The sequence below is a fragment of the Colias eurytheme genome, chromosome 19, assembly GCF_061535395.1.
Source record: "Colias eurytheme isolate Ceu_HAF_F1 chromosome 19, ilColEury1 Martin Lab GWU primary, whole genome shotgun sequence".
NCBI lineage: Eukaryota > Metazoa > Arthropoda > Insecta > Lepidoptera > Pieridae > Colias > Colias eurytheme.
The window spans coordinates 6,118,629-6,140,311 of NC_142998.1; the positions used below are offsets into that span (position 1 = coordinate 6,118,629).

The 21,683-nt window shown below is 35.2% G+C and overlaps 1 protein-coding gene and 1 long non-coding RNA gene across 3 annotated transcripts in view; one reads left to right on the plus strand and one right to left on the minus strand.

The window, feature by feature from the left end:
- Fur1 (Furin-like protease 1) overlaps nucleotides 1–21,683 on the plus strand; it is a 166,293-nt gene that overhangs the window by 67,441 nt on the left and 77,169 nt on the right. The window lies entirely within an intron of this gene.
- On the minus strand, nucleotides 5,267–6,251 carry LOC149900205 (uncharacterized). The gene is made up of 3 exons (XR_016457781.1): nucleotides 5,979–6,251; nucleotides 5,791–5,852; nucleotides 5,267–5,716 (listed from the first exon to the last, which is right to left on the minus strand). It is a non-coding gene; the product is annotated as an uncharacterized LOC149900205 (long non-coding RNA).

Consider the following 21,683-nt stretch of genomic DNA (forward strand, 5'->3'; position numbering starts at 1 on the left):
TGCTCCATTTGGATTATTTATCCCCACTATATCACCCCTAAGGTGCCCTATATGTAATAAACAGATGAACCAATTTTGATAAAACATGACTAATTGTAATTCAGACGTCAATTGATATGCCGCTTGAGTATATTATTTGACCACATTCGATTATTCATTCCCACTTTTACCGCTATAATCCAATAAATGGATGAACCGATTTTGATTAAATACCTAGATGCCTCATTATACTTCTCACATCATGTCATGCCCTTTCATTTGATATGCCACTGTCAAATATACCCAATTTGACAAAATTCATTTTTTTATTCCCACTTTTATACCTATATCCAATAAATGGATGAACCAATTTTGATAAAATATGTCTTATTGTACTTTACACGTCATGTCTTTCATTAGATACGTCACTTGAGTATATTTGATAAAATTCATTTATTTATTCCTACTTTTACCCCTATATAAAATAAATGGATGAACCGATTTTGATAAAATTTGACTAATTGTTTCTGACAGGTCGTCTATTTTCATTTGATACCTATATCACTTGGGTATAACTGACAACATTCATTTTTTCCATTCCCACTTTTACCCCTATATATAATAAATGGATGAACCGATTTTGATACACTATACCTAAGAACAACTAATGTAACAAAAAAAACGCATCTAATTCGTTTTACCCGTTAGCGTGCTACGGTTGCACAGACGGACACGCAAACACACATAGCGGACGTAACACCCCTTTTTTTGCGTTGGGGGTTAAAAATATAATACCTACGACATAATTTAAAAGACATTTTATGTAGAAAATTTACCTAGAAGTAACCATAATGCTATTTGTGCAGGTTTTAGACTTATGAGCAAAAATCGAAATAAAGGTCCTTTGATCCCCCTACTACCCCCTCAGCTAAAACACGGTACTTTCGATATGATCATCTGGACATGTCAAGGAATAACTTTAGCGTATAATTTACGTAATAAAGTTATTCATGTATAGAATGCCTTAGCAAATGTTCGCCATGATTACTTATAGTAGAGCCATTTTAATAGGCAACATTTGACAGTTCAACAAAATTCAACAACGTAACCTAGTAACGACAACATTAGACCGGGAGATACTGACACAAAATTTCGAGTCATTTGTAACAGGGTGGCGGTTCTACAGGGTTCTTAGTACGCAATGACAAAAAGAAAAATGATGGTGTGAACGCTGGTACCGGCGGCTTAGTCGCGTGGGCGTTAGTCGAACTCATCGGAAAATAGCGAAAGTCAAACGATTTGTAACAGTATGGCACTTATTTTTCCTGTAAGTTTGAGGATCAACGAATATAAATACAAAATTTCAAAGATCTAGGTGTTGGAAATCTTCACTTATATAAATTAATAATAAATTTATTTTTCAAGTATGACAGCACTTTTTCCCCCTACTAGAAGTATGGCAAATATAATAATGGTCACATTTTATCAAATACTCTCCAAAAAGCCAAATGCAATACTGGTACAAAAAGATAGGCGAAACAAAAAAATTTTGCAGATTTTCGGCGGTATGGCGACCATTTGGAATCGTCCGAAAAGTATGGCATGGCGATTTTCGTAAATGGCTGCACGACGATGGTTACCTGTGCAAAAGTTAGCTTGGTACAAATGGTTGAATAATTGTTTTTTTTTAAATCAACACATTCGCGTCGGTATGGCGGGCTGTAAGTCATACCGGAAAAGTATGGCATGACACTACCGCCTACTTCTTTTTTATGGGCTATCGGTAAATTCTAAAATTTTTGTGTTACAAATCGTTTGACTTTCGCTATTTTTCCGACGAGTTCGACTAACGCCCTCGCGACTAACCCACCGGTACCAGCGTTCACACCATCATTTTTCTTTTTGTCATTGCGTACTAAGACCCCTGTAGAACCGCCATCCTGTTACAAATGACTCGAAATTTTGTGTCAGTATCTCCCGGTCTACATAGAATAACATGATATTTCGTTTTGTTAGAACTGCACATTTGCTTAACTTTTTTCAATTACGATTACATATTTATTATAATAATGACCGATATAAGTAATTTTAGGATTTGATTTTACTGATAAACCATTCTAAACATAATAAACAATTTCTGATTTAAAGAACTGACGTCGCTACAATTTTGTGTCAATAAACCTTTTTTCTTTTTAAATACCAGAGACGTTACTCTAAAAATCGAAATCAGACATCTAGAATCGAATGCATTGATTACTTGGGAATAAAAATTATCATAAATTATTGACATGTGTTTCAAGTTCGATTGACAAATGTTTCAAGTCCGTATCGATTAATTCACTTTAATCGATGTTTTTATGCAGGTTACCACCCTATGAAGATAAAATTGATAGACGTCAAATGTTGCCTATTAAATTGGCTCCACTATAAATGGTCATAACTTTTTTATTTATGAACCGATTGACATGAAATAAACACTAAATGTTAAGTGAAGCTTACCACAATATATTAGTGAAAACCGCATCTAAATCGGATAAGCCGTTTCTGAGATTAGCGTGCACGAACATACAGACAAACAGACAAACAGACAAACAGACAAAAATTTTTTTAACTACAGTTTTGGGTTCAGGATCGATTTAATAATAACACCTGCTAAGTTTTTTTTTAATATTTTCATTGTACAGACATCACTTTTCTACGATTTTATTATATGTATTGATGATGATGATGATAAGAGGAAAGGCAATTTCGATGAGATCATTTGTTTTAATTAATAAACAAATAGAAAAAAGTGTCATGAAGTTTTATAAAGTCGCTTTGGGACAAGAAGGTTTATTGGTGCCAAAACTTGGGTAATATAATTTAAATTCAAGTATTCTTTGCCAGAATATAGGTCACATTTTGCGGTAAGTTAGACTTGAACTTTACACACTTTGGTGGTAAACTTCATGGATTTTATAACTAAGACGTGCACAGTTTATCCAACGTAGTTTACAAGGAGATTACGTATAACCACCCTATATAAAGTTGACGTTGCACAATTTTCATAGAGAAAATAATTTTAATATTCTATTTCGTTAACTTATTTCGAAATAGTGTAACGTACAGAAATGACCTAGTTCGCTGTTACTCAAAACTTCAGGAAAATAAAATTAAATGACAATCAAATTGCAACATTAAAAAAATACAATTTATGAATTTTTTTACTTGGATTATTTTATGAAATAACTAGATACTCGGTGTATTCAGCATAAAAATGAAAACGAAAGATACTAGAATTTCAAAATTTATTAATAAATCATACTCTCACAATAATATTCTCCCCTTTGCCATAATATATAAATCTCTGAAATTTATTATTTGGCTTTATGCTTATTTTTGGGATTTGTATAAAAATACATAAGTATATGTCATTGATTTATTCTAGTAAGCGTCTTGGTCCTTTATTCTATATAATAAGTAATAACTAATGTTGCCCATCATCTTAATGTCTCGAAATTAATAATAATGTTCTCATATAATAATAAAGCATTGCTGTTTTCAGCAACATAACAAGCTCTTATGTTGCTATCATGCATTAATCAACTGTTAGTATACAGTTCGCTTAATTATTGTCTTGACCTAATTGTATCTACAAACTACGTAAAATGAGCTCTTCATTCAGATATTAATTCTCGGAAACAGTGTATGAGAATCTATTATATCATAGTCTTTATTTAATCAGGAGCAAAGCTTCTTGTAATATGTATTTGGTTTGAAACTTCTTACATACTTAAGACGATACACAAAAAAAAATCCACTGCTTGGCGGGCGGAGTCTAATAGCTCGCTATCGCGAACGCGGGTGTGCGCGAAGTCATTCTTGCAAACTCGCCGCGCTGCCGCTGGCCGACTCGGGACAAACATGTATGGAGTCGTCATACAATTATAATATTGTTATACATTTATTTAATTGTTGATTTATTGGTTTTATTTTCTTGCTTATAAACAAATAATCTTCTTTTTAACAACTATTTAGATATTATTAATAATTATTATTATTTCGTAATGTTTACTTTATTACAAAATAATACAGGTTATAAATAATCTTTAAAATAACAAAAAATATTGTTACTCTGAAAAAATGAAATGGTACTCAATAACGCGGACTACTGAATTGATTTAGATAGAATTTGATGCTGACGTAGATATTACATCATGCCCAGAAATGAAAGGTACTATTTCTGAAAGAAGTTATAAACCCTAATTCTTCTCAGTCAAAGTCAAGAGTGGAAGATATCACTAATACAGTAAAACTGATGCGAAACTTTGGATGTTAATTTGTATATTTTTTTGATAGTTGTTACTTAATCACGTCAAGACTACATTACCAATTTTGATAAAATATAGCTTATTGCCTGGATTTACACATAGGATACTTTTTATCCGAACTGAACACTTCTGTGGGATAAAACAGGATTCACGATATAACCTAATTCCACGCGGGCAAAGCCGCGGTCGGAATGATATTTTTTTAAATAAAAAAATTGTTTAAAAAAAAACACAAAATATATTGACGCATGTATTTATTTTTTGCACTCTATTATAATTGTAATTATTCATTACAAATAATCAAAATAAAATAGCCAGAACAAAGTTAGGCCCTGGTAGGGTAGGTAGGCAGGTACAGCAATGTGAGACGAACACTGGCTTATTTATACCAATAATAATGTATTATAAACATTAAATTAACTACTACTTTCTAACAACAAAAATACATAATATTAGCTAATGTTTATTTATTTTATTTATTTATTTATTCATTTATTCAGGAAAACATTTACAATTCTTAAATACTAGACAGTTAAAAAGAAGAAAAAAACAAAATACACTTAAAATCTAAAATTAAATTAAACAAAAATGAATACGAGAAATGTTCCCTGAAAAGGTCTTGGCTCAGCACATTGTTATAGTTCTGAGAACCATAACGCTGATATTCTGCCAAGACCCATACCATACCCGTACCATACATAAAATATAAATACTATAGATAGTGTGAGAACAATATTAGCATATAATATAATAGAAAAAAGTAAGTTGGTTTATACAATAAAAAAAATAAATGAATAGATAGTTACATAAAAGTGATATGAATAAATAATATATATAGATAATAAATAAATAGTAGATACATAAAATACCGATCGGATAGTATAGCAGTAAAATTTGAACAGATTTAGGTATAATAAGATAAAAAAATGGTTTCATGGGTCAATCAAATGGTTTCATCATCAATGGGTAATGTGAAAACGAATCAACCAATCATCCCACAACAATGAAATGTGCACACAAATATTCATCCAAATCGGTTCATGTGATTAGGAGGAGTGACTGCAGCGCCATCTTCCGGGCCCAATTGTGTTTCCAGATCACCCAGGAACTCAATTTAATATATGTACTTACACAAAATTTTTCGAAATGAAAACTCACATTACTATGTAAATATGAATATAAACCTGTTTTAGTACTAAGCAATTTCCCGAACAGGTGTAGTAAGTATAAATGAAATAAATATCAAAATCAATTTCTTTATACAACATACTTATCTACCACCCACTAAGAAATGTAATTCTTGAAATTTTTTCGTATTTTTTTTAAATATAATACTACTCCAATGAGCTCCTGTTCCATATTTAGTCCACCATACTTCCACTAAGTTCACCATGATTTTTTATTTCTTTGCACTTTGTTGCTTTTTGCTAAAAATGGAATCATGCGATAAAACCAGTAGAGCGTTGATAACATACATTTTTGACTGAATAAAGGTACTTACGAAGGAGTGGGTTCACATTGTGAACAATCAGTGGGTTTATTTTCCTTCTGGATTCCGGATTTCTGAAAAGATTATCTATGCTATAAATGTAAAAACCTTACACATTCGTTATGTACTTAAAACAGGGGTACATATCAAACATCGTCTATAATACCATTATCATCAAATTTAAAATAAAACCAACTTACTTCATTAATTTGTTCCAATTGTAAGCATTCTTTTTCCTCCAACCTTTATGTTTCTTCTTCTTATTTTCTTTATTGTCCCCATTTGTCTCATTTTGTCTTATCGTGTTGTCACCCTTTCTTACGATTGCGCGAGCGACACAAGTTCCCCGTGTGACGGCCGTAGCGGGAATGACTCGTGCAGCGATCGGGGTAGGAAGGTACAGGGCGGCTCTCGCTATATTGGCTGGTCGCGCGCTAATTTCAAGTATTTCTTGTTTATTTCAAAACCATCGCATATTTCAAAATTCTAAATCGGTAGACGTATAGGTTGTATATTTTATAGCTGTTAATATCCAAAAAGTCGTAACTTTACGTTTGTTATTTTGAAGATGCCAGAGATTAAAAAAAAATAACAATGAGAACTTTGTATTTTTTTTCTATCGAGAAAATATCATGGAATCATGTTTCTAAAACGGTAGACGTATTGTGTTACTATTGAACTTTCTTGTCAAGAATTTTCATCACGACAACTTTAATAATATAAACATTACGAAGGTTTAAAAAGGGCCGTAAATGTTAGAAAAATTAATTCATCACCTTAACGTCAATAGTTGAAAACTCTTGAGTTCGTATTGATTACCGACAAAGGATTTCTAGGAAGGACGGTTATAAAATGAGAATAACAGCGAATAGTTTTCTACTGACGATAGTCTTCTGTGGGGAGATGGTGCTTTCTAGTTACGGGTTGGCTGATGGCTCATTAACTGTAAGAACTTCTAGACTACAATTTCATCGCTTTTTAACTGATATGAGAGTTCGGAGGACACGAAATAAAATTGAATGTCACAATTAACATTCAAATGAGGTTTCCTTTGTTTTGGTTTAGGCTTAATTTATTGGTCCATTTCAAAAATTCTTGGCGCAATCATGCCATTTACTGAACATGTCCGATTACGTCTATGAAAAAGCTTGCTATTCTAAAGACAAAATCAAATACGTAATTCAGTTCTTGTCAGCATTCTTGCCGCTCTTAGCAAAAGCGCTTTACCTCGGTTATTCCCGTGAGGACCTTTCATCGCTTGAGGGTCATTAGCGCTACGGTCGCCGTTGCATTTTTTTAATTTTATCAACTGCCTCTTTAGTTTCATGGCTGTGGTATTTTGCTTTTTCAGAAGTGTCGCATTTATCATATAAATCTGTCATTTGATATTTTGCGATGAGATCTATTCGCAAAGGTGTATTTGTCTTACCTCTTCTAATTTTTTTGACTTCGCTTCGCTTCGCTTTTATAGATTTTTGTATAAAACATGAGACTATAATAAATAATAATAAGTTCATTTTAGATTCGAGCTTTTAAGCGAACATTCAAGGGCATTTAAAATTAATAACCCAACATAAAACGTAACCAATAATAAGATCATAAGCCCTCGAGAATTTCAAAGAATAAAGATCAATTGTTATAAAATTGTACAATCGCTGACTTTGTAAGTCTAGTAAGATATTTGCTGAAGTTCTTGCAATTATGAAACACAAAGAAAATTAAATGAAACGAGCGTCGAGCTGCCAAGTTCGAGACGTATCGGATTCAAGTTCTTAGTCTTAATTAGTTGATAAAACTCCCTTTCACACCGTCGTCTTCCCGAGAAACGGTGCGGATTCACTAAATTGTGATTTACGATGCTGCGAAGTAGAAGGGAGTAATTAAAGAAGTTTCCGAGGGCCGGGTACGACCGCAGACGATGTTTGCGCGACATTCGAATATAATGGACACGAAAATATTTCTGTGCATTAGGTATTATAATGTATGTTAACTCCGGAAAAGGTGTACAATAGCTTGTCTAACAGTATTTTTCAGCAAACTATAGTTGAATGGCACAATTGTATAAGTTGAATTTTACCACTCTTCGAATGTTAGGTACAAGTTGATAATGATGGTAAGTACTGGATGGACTAAGGATGGACTAAGTATTTTTTAATAGATTATAGTAACTTAAATAAAAAGCTCTATGGATAAATGCGAGCACGAGCATAAGTTAGAAATATATTTTTGGTTTCGTTTGCGATAGCTTCTCTTCCATGGTCCCCACTTAATGAGTTTAAGGGCCGTGGTACACCCCTGCGAATAAGTTACGGGCATTATGGTTGGGAAGTACCGTTGGGATAAGATAAATGTTTACTTTATAAACAAATTTAGAACCGCGGAAGTAAAATTTATGTTATTTTAAAACAACAGTCAACAAGAGTAATATCAAAGGAAATTATAACAAATGTGTTAATGAAAAATTAACGACCTTTATACATTAAAAGTCGCATTAAACATCAATAAGTCGAGTTTTCTTTCGCAAATTGGTTCCATTTAGCTTTTCCTCCATTACGCAATGGTTCCTCAAATAATTTCAGTGAATTAAAAACGCAATTAACATTCACGCTGGACGTTTAATTAAAGAAGTGGAATGGGAAAATGTTCTGAATGTTCGGGAATTAAGGAAACTTTCAGAACTTAATTATAGAATATCGACTAGAAAAGTTATGAAATTTCCAGACGTCTAATAGTCAGCAGGCTTCAGTACGGAAATATGTCGCCGAGTTATTTCCTTCTAAAATAGACCGGAAATAAAGATGGAGATGAAAACGTGAAAGGTATTTCTGGCTAAAATACTAACTCCACTAGGTGTGCTCGAATATGTTTGTAAAGATAGGTTATCACTTATCACATATCTTTCGAAAGATTTTTGCAACGTTTACTTCGAAAATTTCAATTAAACAAAAATTGCATAATAAAAACACAGCAAGAGTCAACTGTTGTAACTAAAGATTAAACAAAATTCAAACTTTAAACCGTGATATAATCACGAAAGTTTCGCATCTGTTTTAAAGTTGTAACAAGATCCTTTAAATAAAAGTTACAGTGTCACTCTGAAAAATAGCATGAATATTTATAACACTGACACTTTATTACTTTAGTTGTATTCTGAGACGAAAGACTGAGAAGCTGCTTTGACGATTTATCATTGCTATCTTGTAGTCAGTACCGATATATTGTTAAGGACTTGGTTAAGGATTAAATATGGTGAAGTGGGTGAAGTCGAAATTTCAGATGACGTTGTCGTTTTCGTATGACAGTTGCCAGTATTACATATTCGTAGTTTCGTAGACAAAGAGCGAGGTAGGCACGTACTGTAATCAAATTGACAGATGACAAGGTTTGGTACGTGAGCTCGCAGCAGACCCTAAAATCTATCTTGCTTGATTGCCTTTGTGACGTGACCTCTGATCATGTTTTGGCGAATCCACTACAAATCTGTGGGTGTATCCTTTGACCGAAATATGGAGTGGTCCTTTCTTGATTCAATTTACCTGTGGTATTGTGTGCCGGTTTTATTATTTTATATTTAACGGTATTCTAGGTTTCAGCGATATGTTGGAGTGACAGAAAAATTACGTCCCTTTCAATAATTCAATGATTATATCTAAAAAACATACAATTAAATAAAGCATTTTGTATTGTGTAACTTTTATTCATTTTAAATGAAATGAATTTGTTCAATTATAAAAAAAAATCCGGGTTTAAAAGTCTCATCAAGCCAAAACGCAAGTAGGTACCTAACTTTCCATTTCAACAGTAGGTAATCAATTTACGTTGTAAAGGGGTTACCAATATAGATTTTTTATTACACAAGGACAAATTGTTAGAGCAATCTTGCTTTAAAACGTCTCGACAACCCTCACTGCGTCTCGTGGGGAAAGCGGGTTTCGTAATTGAGGGCTTTGTCAGAGGAACTTGAAGGGTCGAGGTGCATTCCTTATAAAATTTAATAACCTTATAAATTTTACATATTTTGACGTAAATAAAGGAAAAATTGTACTTTGTACACTCGGCTTTAAAAACGTATTTGTAGTCTCCAAATTTGTTTTTATTGTTTATAAAAATTTATGTTCGTACAAACGATTCTTCATGTTTCTTTATTAAGATGACTTAATGGCGAAACAAATAATGCAGCAACTTGGGGGAAACGAGATTTTGGCACAGTTTCAACTTAATAAAACTGAATATATTGACTCGGCCCATTTCAATTTCGCAGATATAGTAAATGAATTGAAAAGATGCTGTAAATTGTTTATTCGTAACGATACTCTGTTTAATACACGAGAATTTATACCGTGAAATAATTTCGTTTTAATTAAAAAGTAATGTACCATTTAAAGTTTAATATAAAATGTACGCTCGGTACTAGGATATTTTAATGTAAATGATATATGCTGAGAAACTTGAAGCTTTGATCATTTAGAGCGTGTCGAGAGTACAGAGTACAGAACACTTATTAGTAATTAACCTGAGATGTACGGGAAGTTCGGATGAAGACTTTTAACAACCACGTTAAGCTCGCGTTACACGAAAGGTGAGAAATATACAATTAACTTCGCCTTAAATTTCCGATTTCTTACACGTTCTATATTTGTTTTTGTTTATTTCCTCACTCTTACTTTTCACAAAGTTTAGGGAGTTTAATCATTAAGGGTTTGTTTCATGATTGTTTTTACGTTACAGCGGTACAACTGAATGAAGAAATATGCAATGATATTATTAGAATGGTCGGGAAATTTCATAGACTTTTTGGTATACCTAGTACGTCAAAATAGGAGACAAAAGAAGGGACGGGATTTTAAAGTAAAAAACCTACATCCAGACATCCTCCTCTTCATAAGTTTGGACTACAATAAGGTGCACAAATCTACAGGAAAGATATAACTTGAAAATAGGTCAGAGGAAAACTATAGATTTATGATAATTACGCGAGAGGCGCCGTGCTTTATAACCAGTCATAAAACACTATTACTAGCCATTTATCACCAGCGATGACGGAACACTATGAAATGAGTTCATAATAGTAATTTGCATGCATATTTATACGGACTTCTGTAGAAATCGCATCTAGACTAGTCCGCTGAGAGATAAGATATTTTAATAAATAATTAAATGAAGATATTTTAGAGTTCAGATATTTATACAGCCGGAGTATACTATTTATAATATTATCGTTTATATTTAGTTTGTAAAAGTAACAGTTGTATTATTTTAGTAATGTATAATATACTCTTTTATTCAATTAAACTGGCTATATATAACATTTGCCAAATTTTATTCCTTTATTTCTTTTATTTTTTAAACAACTTTTCCTCCTATCATAAAAAGAAACATTAAAAATATATCTGTAGACTACGCTGAATATGTGTAACCTGTGATTTTTACAGTTAAATGTGTGTTCAGATAAAGTATTGCAATTTCATAAAATAACATATCGGACCGAAACATGAAATGTAATTTTGACAGGACTGGGTACAAAAAATAATTTGTCATTTGTTACGTATGAAATACAAAAAGTTATTTTATTTTCGTGATAACCTTATATTTTAAACGTATTTTATTAAGTTTATATTGTGAAGGCAAAACTTGTTACATTGCCGATTGTGTAGGTATATTCTTACACAGATTATTTATATTATTTTCATTCCAAGAAACATATTAAAAAGTAATTTAATTTGCTGCTTAGTAATCTACTTTTATTACCATTTAATAAAAATTATATTAAAATCTGTTATTCATTCTGGACAATCTTGTACCCTATTTATAGACATAGTAAACGATCTAAATTAGCACAGGAGATGAATATTTTAAATCTAAATTCTTATGCGTCGTTAAGCATTTCGCCGATCCATTAAGAAGGATAACATCTGAAGATATTAGGCAGCTTTTATAATGCTATATGAGGCTGGCGATGTCGTTTGATGACGTTTCTTATGTTCCGTTTGATATATGAGACACGACTCTCTTACTATTTATAAATACCAAGGCATCGACCGCTTGAATTTATGTCGTATAATTGTTTAATATTGTATGCAATTTGTATTGCGCTTGATTAAAGAATTGATAACGATTTGCGATCTTTAGCATTGTTTTTTAATTAAACATATTAGTTTACATTGTATTGTTATGAGTAATAATGTGTCGCATACATTTATTACGTGAACTATGAAGCAAACACTGGGAAGCTAGTTTTCCTTTTATAATTTGTTCAGCGAATTCCTTACGTTATAGCAGTTCCATCAAAAATACATAAAACGTTCCTTTGCCCAATTACACTTTAAACGAACAAAAGCACAGTCGACAAAATATTCCATATAAATTTCATTTCCCTCGAAATGTTCCAGAACGGCAGACGACGTTAGAGAAATATGTTTTTAAAATCTACGCGAGTTTCAATTTTTATTGTTGAGGGGGCGAATTTTCATTACTCGTCGAATAACCATCGTTTCTTTCATATACCATTCTATTCTTTATAGCGGTAATATTGTTTTGGGTTTCACTGGAAAATAAATGTTTGTATGGCTCGTGTGCTCTCGTACAATTTAAACTTTATTGGATATCGGGGATACTTTGCACGGTGCTAAGGATTCTTTATTGCTCACTTTGTTATTAATGGATATGTAGATTAATAGCTTTTTGGGATAGTATTGCGTTCCGAATAGGTGAATATGGGACACGAGAAAAATGTTGCGGCATTGCGAGGTCTAAAAGTTTGGCAAACTTGTTTTTGAGGAAATTTGTATTATAATTTACTGAATTGAAGGCAGTATTTTTATGTAAAATTATAGAAGCTATCAGAAATGAGTAAATGGATAAACATTTTTATTTTGAATATTCAATTAGGATGACGGTATTCAAGAAAATTACTTTCATTTAACTTTTTCAATCATAATTATTAAGCAATATTATTAAATGTTTTTTAACATTACGCTTAAGGAAGTTTTCGATTTCAAAGCAATTTATCCAAATATGGGAAGGAGGAAATTTGAGTTCGTAATAAATAATATTGTATTTTATTTAAATATTCGCTTACAAAATTAGGTCGCGGAATTTCGAGGACGCTCTTGTTTTGCCGCCTTTCCTTAATTTAGCTAATGAAGAGAAATGATTTTTTTTCGACGCTTGCGAAATATTTTATGAATTCCGTTTTGGATTGATGTCCTAGTGAGTGAACATGCTTCGACACGAATTAGGCCACCCTTGCACATGCCTTGTCTGTCTTATGGTGTGTTGAGTGTGTAGGTACTGTGTATGTTATGTTAGATGAAATCAAGAACGCACATCACTAGTCGCGGCCACGTCCCCTCCCTAATGCTGGAGATGTCAGTCTATTGCGCGGGAAGAAAGCAGTGTGACGCGACATTCCGTTTGGATATATTAAAAGCTATTAATTCATTAAAAGTCTTTATTTAATATCTTATTAGATTCAGAAGTGGTATGTTTCTCACGAGCATAAACGATATATGTGATTTTTGGCATGATTAATTCGTTAACAAAAGTGTGTTGAAGTTTTACTAACCTAACTAATTGGTGACGGAAAACTTACTTGTTGAACTTTAATTTTGCAATAATGGATGCTTTTCACTGTTAAACGCTTAAACTAACTTTGGTGTGGGCTTTTGTTGTGTTTTATGGACAATTGTTGCTTTCTTAATGATAAATCTTATTGTGTGACCTTGCTCGCGGTACACGTGGTGACAAGTTTGAAATATAAAGTTGGTGTGGTATATTGTGCAAGAGACCTTGGTGAGCTCCATCCATATTGTTTTTTTTCATATTGTCTTAATTCTGTTTGGATTACTAGAACATTAAATAAACAATAACTAGTGAATATTAAAACATTCTAAGTGTGTGGACTATTATAATAATAAATTTTAATATTTTGAATTTATAGAAGATAATTTAAAAAACTTAATTTCTATTTTATTTCTTGTGTGCGTTATATATATTGGACAATTACTATAGAATAACATAGAGGTGTATATGTGTGAATCAGAACAATTTAATAAAAACCTAAGTCTAATTAGATTCTTGATATAGAAAAATTTGTTATAAACCTAATTTTAAGTATATTGTAATTAAATAAATAAGAGTAATATGGGTCGCTCCAAGGATAGGAAACGGGCTCATAGTAGCTCAAGTTCTTCATCTTCTTCTTCTGGGGAAGGTGGGAAAAAGCTGAAAAGTAGGATAAGGAAGAAGGAAAGGAGGATCAAGGATTTGAAAGAATTAGTCAGACAGTTAAGAAAGAAGAATATGCCCGCTAGGAGTGGGACACCGCCCATATCTAAGTCGAGTACTAGTTTTGATAAGGATATGCGACCTGTTGTGCGTTATGTAGGGCGTAACGACTTTGTACCAGAATTTAACCCCCAAACAACATCAGTATCGATTGAACATTGGATTCGGAACTTAGAGAGCACAGCCAAGATGCATGGGTGGGATGAACGTACCCTAGTATGCAATTGCACCTCAAAATTGAGTGGGTACGCTAAAGCGTGGTATGAACAACAAGCTTCATATGAGATTAATTGGGACGAGTGGAAGGAAAAGTTAATAAAGGCATTTCCTTTCACCAAGAATAAACTTTCTCAGATTAGGGAACTCGTCAATAGGGTGAGGTTGCCAGATGAGGACCCAATTGAATTTTTCTACACAAAGCTGGGTATTGGAATGTCTTGCCATCTGAGTGATGAAGTCATAACTGAAGCTGTCATTGGGACACTTGGTAACAAGCTGTGGGAAGTTGGTGCTAAGTCAGCCGGGTGCCGTGATAGTGGTTCTCTTTTGCAATACTTAGCTAGCATTAATTCTGCAGATTTGGGCAATGATAATGGTCAGCCAAGCACCTCCAGACCTAGTGACCAAAAATTAAATAAAACAACAAAATGTTTTTCATGTGGCAAAATTGGCCATAAGGCTAGCAGGTGCTATAGGAGTACTAAGAAGACAACTCAAATTCAGAACAAAAATAAAACTGACAAAAGATGTTCATTTTGTGATCGGGTTGGTCATGTTGAAGCTGACTGTTTCAAGAAACGAATCCAGAAACATTGCAATTTCTGTGATATTAAGGGCCACACTCTTGATGAATGTAGGAAACGGTCCAGAGCGAGTTCTCAAAACAAACTGGTCCGAAAAGTTCAGACAGTATGCAATGATGTCTCAGACAAAAAGTATTTTAAAACTGTACTGATTAATGGGAACCCTGCTGAAGCTTTTGTTGATTTTGGTAGTTCTTGCAATACTATGAAGCATAGTTTTTGTGAGCAACAAAAATTGGAATGCACAACTAATAATGACATGGTTATAAAGGGTTATGGCGATGCTCTTACTCTACCTCTTGGTTTGACTACAGCTGTGTTGACGGTGGATGGACTTGAGTTGAAGACTAAGTTTTATGTTGTACCAGATCAAGTTCAAGATTTTGATATTTTAGTGGGACAACCATTTACTGAAGCGGAAAATGTGGTGGTGGTTAAGACTGCTTCTCAACTTAGCGTCTTCAAAAGGGATATGGCTTTGGAACTCGCAGAGCTGTGTGAAGACATTGAAAAGGTGCGCCTCTACCCTTATGTTGATGTTGTGTTAAATCCAGGCTTGAATAAAGTAACAGTCAGAACTGAACCATTGGCTAGGGGTATCATGGATGTGAAGCCCAGTGAACAGAGACTGCCAATGCATGAAAAGGACATACTGAGTGGGGAAGTAGAGAGTGAAGATGGATCAGTCGTTATAAAACTTATAAATAGGACACATGGACAGATTGAACTAAAAAGTGAAGAATGTGTAGCTCGAGCTGAATTAAAGAACATGGTCAAAGAACCAGTGAATGTACCTAAATTGGGTGATCACTTGACTGATGAGGAACAGGAAGCTTTAAACTCACTTCTCAAGCACTATAGCGGGTGTTTTGCCGGCAACGGCATGGAGTTAGGGAACTGTAACATCGAAATGAACATAAAATTGACAGAAAACAAGGTAATTAATTACAAGCCATACCGGATGTCCTTTCATGAGAGAGAAGTGGTAAGAAATATTGTGGCAGAGTTACTTGAAGCTCGTATAGTGGAGAAATCAACTTCGCCTTATGCAAGCCCTGTACTGCTAGTGAAGAAGAGGGATGGGGGCTATCGCATGTGCGTTGACTATCGAGCATTGAACAAAATTACCGAAAAAGAAAGATATCCCCTACCTGTTATTCAAGATCTACTGGACAGACTTGTTGATAAGACAATGTTCTGTTGTTTGGACCTGGCGAATGGCTATCACCAGATTAAAATAGCAGCAGACTCGAGACCTTACACGGGTTTCGTCACACCTGATGGTCATTTTCAATACCGGATGATGAGTTTTGGGCTTTGTAACGCTCCCGCCGTATTTCAGCGGGCCATGAATGAAATACTTGCTCCTGTTATTCATGAGTGTGCGGAGGTATACATTGATGACGTCATAATTTGGGGTAATGACGTCTCTAGTTGTCTGGACAATCTCAGGAAAGTTTTAGAGTTGATTGATGCTGCTGGTGTCAAATTGAAGCGGAGTAAGTGCTCATTTCTTACCAAAACTGTAGAATATCTTGGACATGAGATCCATGGAGGAGAGATACGACCATCTTCTCACAAAATAACAGCTGTTGCGGACTTCAGGGCTCCCAGTAATGTCCACGAGCTTCGTCAATTCTTAGGGTTGGCGAGCTACTTTCGCAAGTTTATTAAAGGGTTTGCTACAATTGCGAAACCACTTACAATGTTGACCAAGAAGACTGCTGAGTGGAGCTGGGGTACCGAACAGACTGAAGCTATGGAAACATTAAAGAGGGTACTTACTTCTGATCCAGTCCTTGCAATTTATAATCCGAATCGTGAAACACAGATCCATACTGATGCTTCGAAGTTGGGTCTGGGTGGAGTGCTACTACAGCGACAAGAAAATGGCGACTGGAAAGCTGTTGCTTACGCGAGCAGACAGACCACAGCTACTGAGGTAAATTACCATAGTTTCGAACTTGAGGCGTTAGCTGTCGTCTTTAGCATTCAAAAATTCAAAGTGTACGTAACGGGCATCAAATTTCGAGTTGTGACAGATTGTTCAGCTCTGCGACTGGCATGGTCAAAAAGAGACTTGTCACCTCGCATAGCGCGTTGGTGGCTTGATCTGCAAGAATATGATTTTGACGTGGAGCATCGACCTGGGACATCTATGGTACACGTGGACGCGCTCAGTCGAAATCCTATTACAATTAAGCATATCGAAGAGAAGGATTTTATTAACGCCTTACAAGATGCTGATGAGGATATTCAGTCAACTATTACGAATTTACACTTGGAGTTAGACGCTAATAAACACAAAAAAGAGGGGTTATCTAAGGACTACAAAATTGTAAACGAATTGTTGTGCCGTATTGTGGATGGTTCTGCTAAGCCTGTTGTGCCTAAAAGCGCGAGATGGCATATCATGAAGACCTATCACGACAACAATGGTCATTTAGGTGTAGAAAAGTGTCTGGAGGCTATTCAAGCCAAATATTGGTTTCCTAAAATGCGGAAAAGTGTAGAACGGTATGTGTCAAGCTGCATTGGTTGTCAGTTCGCCAAGAAACCGACTGGTAAACAGCCTGGGCTCTTACACCCGATTCCAAGAGCTCCTGTGCCTTTCGACACCCTACATGTCGATCATTTAGGGCCGTTTTGCAAAAGTAATGGAAAAACTTATATTTTTGCTCTGATAGATGGATTTACAAAGTTTGTGTGGCTAGAAGCTGTTGCCAGCGCCAATGCAAAAGGAGCTATTACTGCCCTAAATAGGATAATTCAAGTTTTTGGTTATCCCACAAGGGTAGTGAGCGACAGAGGCACGGCATTCACCGGACGCGAATTTAAGGAATATTGCAGTGAGTTTGGAATAAAGCATGTTCTGAATGCCGTGGCGACTCCACGTGCGAATGGGCAGGTTGAGCGCCTGAACCGCACCATTCTTAATTCGCTAACCGCTCATATGGGCGAGGAACAAAAAGGGTGGGATAAATACCTGCCTAAAGTACAGCTAGGCATCAACTCGACCGTGAGCCAAGGGACTGGCAAATCGCCGTTGGAGCTATTATGTGGTTTGAGACCCCGTTTAGCTGGGGATATACAGGGAGCGTCATATGCGCCATCAGAGATAGCCCCGAACAGAGAGGAAGCCTCCCGCAAAATTATTGATAACGCCGCACGAATGAAACTGCGGTATGACAAGGGTCGTCGTGCTAGTTTACCAATTGCAGTTGGTAGCTTAGTGATGGTTGAGCGAAAAATTATGCGACCAGGGTTGTCCAGTGGCAAGTTGATCCCTAAATACGCGGGACCATATAAGGTTACTGCAGTTTTGCCTAACGATCGTTACGAAGTCACGTCAGCTGCTAAGGGCAAAAAAGCCTATAAAAACATAGTGGCACGTGACAAACTGAAGTTATGGCGAGCTCGATGTGAGTCGTCATCTGATGATAGCGCTACCTAATGGTGTATTAAATTATTATCAATGAGCAGTTTCGTGTTTTGATTGGTTACTGCGTTGCATATATTGTGCCAATTAAAGTAGTTTGCCTATGGGGCCTTATACATTTGATTTTTATGTAAGAATTATGCCTCCGGGGCCTGTCACTGTCCGCAGTGGTTACCTCCGAGTATCTGATACAATACTTGCCTCTGGGGCCTAGTGTATTTGTTAACACTTGTTTTCGGAGCCTGTTCACACTGAAATAACTTATGTTGCCTGAGGGGCCAAAGCATCATTGTCGTGTTGTACGCTTGCCTTAGGGGCCTTAGCATAGTGAGCCAATGTCTTGTTTGCCGTGAGGGGCCTCAGCATTAACTAATATCCTTTTGCTTGCCTTAAGGGCCTCAGCATTGACAACGACTCGGTTGCTTGCCTCAGGGGCCTTAGCACTATCACCGAAGCCTGCGGTTGCCTCAGGGGCCTCGCAGAGTTGGCTTGCCTCAGGGGCCTTGGCAATATCAATAAATCCTGCATTGCCTTAGGGGCCTCGCAGAGATGGCTTGCCTCAGGGGCCTTAGCAATATCAACGAATCCTGCATTGCCTTAGGGGCCTCGCAGAGATGGCTTGCCTCAAGGGCCTTAGCTGAAGAGCTGCCGAAGCTGTCCGTTCGAGAAGCAAGAATCGTCGTGTCCGCGGGAATGAGTGAGTTCCTGTGGCCGGCCGGGTGAGCTTCCTTCGGGGACCGAAGGGTTGCAGGATGGCCGAGCTGTTAGATGAAATCAAGAACGCACATCACTAGTCGCGGCCACGTCCCCTCCCTAATGCTGGAGATGTCAGTCTATTGCGCGGGAAGAAAGCAGTGTGACGCGACATTCCGTTTGGATATATTAAAAGCTATTAATTCATTAAAAGTCTTTATTTAATATCTTATTAGTTAGGAACGGGATGGCTGATCCACTATTGGATCCACTCCGTTTATTGATTGTATGAAATTGGGGTGCGCCGTGCGGCTCCAATCGAATCTTATTGTATTTTTAACTTCTGATACGATTGCTACCCCAAATGCATCAATCATTCTTGTAGCATATGTCACTTTACCGCCTCGATACATTTGTAGATATTAAATTTTAAGTATAACGCTAGTGGAGAGAGTCATACTTGTTAATAAAAAAAATGAAGTTATGATAAGCTGTAGTTGGTAGAATCCTTAAAGAAACAAACTGTAAAATAGTTAAGTAAATTATTACTTAAAATTTCAATTAGCTAATGACCGCACTCAGCCATCAGAAATATGGAAGTTTATTAACAGAAATAAACTACTTAAGCTCCACAAACTTACATCTTTCGATCAAGTTCAGTTATTAAAAATTCTCGATGGTTTTTATTGGAAAAGTTTGTTTGCCGATGGATTCACTTGAGTGTGATGAAAACAAATTGGCAACTTGGGAAAGGATAATTTAAATTAGCATTAATATTTATAAAAATGTTACTAAATTAATTAACGGATGTAAATTTCGAAATACAACATAATAATATTTGGGTTGTATGTGTTATAGAAACACTATTTACATTTCTCAACGTAATTTTCTAATCTCTTAACAATATTTATCAAAATAATTTTCTATTAAAGCTCTCTCTAATATAATTCCAGAAATTCTTGTAGGAAAAAAACAGCGGCGGTATATTCTAATTTTGAGCATATAATATTTAATATATTAGAAAGATCATCGATATTATGGAAAGGTTATTTGTGAACAAGTACAAAAAGTTCAATATATCCATCCACAAACACCGATATGAAGGATTCCTTAGTTCCGGGGATTTTTGCTCCGTCATCGGAATCTGTAATTGGAAGATTTAATCCGGCGTGATTCCTTTCCCAATTTTATTTTGGAAAATGCCTTATGAATATTGTACGAAAAAATTGCGATGAAGCCCGTATTGTATCTCGCTTTATGAGTTTAATACTTTAGCGTTCGTGTAAGAGCTTTTAATAAATGCAAAAGTTCGCTTGTTTTCTGCTTTTCTCTTTTAAAAATTGTAATAAATTTATCGCTGTTTTGCATTGCGTATTTAATAATTAAAACTTAAAAGCAATCTGTTCGAAATACCGTTGAAAGTTTTCTAACTACATTTTAATGATGAAACTGTCAATGTAACAAGTAACACAAGTAAACAAGTGATAAATTGACGCGCTGTAAAAGTTTTATAGCATAATACATTATAATAGTGAAAAGTATGTGCAGCGAGCACATTACTAAAGTGTAGCTCTCAAGCCATTACAAATGGGATAGGTGATATAAAGTAATTGCATTTAGCTCTATCGTTAATGCGGTGCTTTATAAAATGAAACGCGATATATTCCTGTACCTCGAGCGCATTAGAGGTTACACGTTGTAGTCTTTTATATTGCATAGCGAATGAGCTAAGTCTGATATTACGTTCATCATCTGTCATGCTCGTATAATAGAAGCTCCTAAGGCTTGATAGGAATAATATAAACTTGATTTACCTATTACATTTTTTTAACAAAAACGCTTACATTTACTTATCGATAAAACTCTATTACTTACGCAAATTGAAATAGTTATTTAAAAAAGTATCTCTACTAATGCTCATTGCTCACTTTTATTTAATTGACTGACTGTCCTATAACGGGTATTATTACGAATTAAAATATTAAATATTAATTAATTTCAAAGGTATCAAAGAAAGTTATTAAAGAAAATACTAGATATTATTAAACCATTTGAGCTAACAACCTCATATTTTAGTCTAATAATAGTTCAAAGTATCATTAGGGACATCATATTACAAATACCTCACACCGCCTAGCGTAAATTCTATTCACACTACATGAAACAAATTGTAAGGGTGAAGCGAAATACGCTTGTCAATAACTGGAATTGCGCCCACTTGTAATACATTGATGAAGGATTGGAACTATCTAACATTCGTGCATAAAGATGGCTCCACATTTGTATCAAGTAATCGTATTCGTATCAGGCGTATCGTATCGAGTATCGTAAGTGTGGACGCCCATTTTACCATACCGTAAGACATTACATTACCTACCTATACATTATTATTAGTATTATTTACGATACGTATTAGATACGCGGTTAATAGCGATCGGGGTGTACCTTAATCGCGATCATTTTGCGTCCACACTAGCAAACATGATACGCGTCGATGCTACGCGACGGAGATGTGATGCGCGAAAATGATCAAGTGTGGACCCACCTTTAACGTTCGTGCATAACATGAGCTGACAAGGTTAGTAGGTCAGACGAGCCACGCTGCAGGTCCCCGCTTTCGTACACGTGAAAAGTTCCCTTTTGTGGCACAAGGTTTTAGCTGAAACGCCTGCAGGTATCTTAAA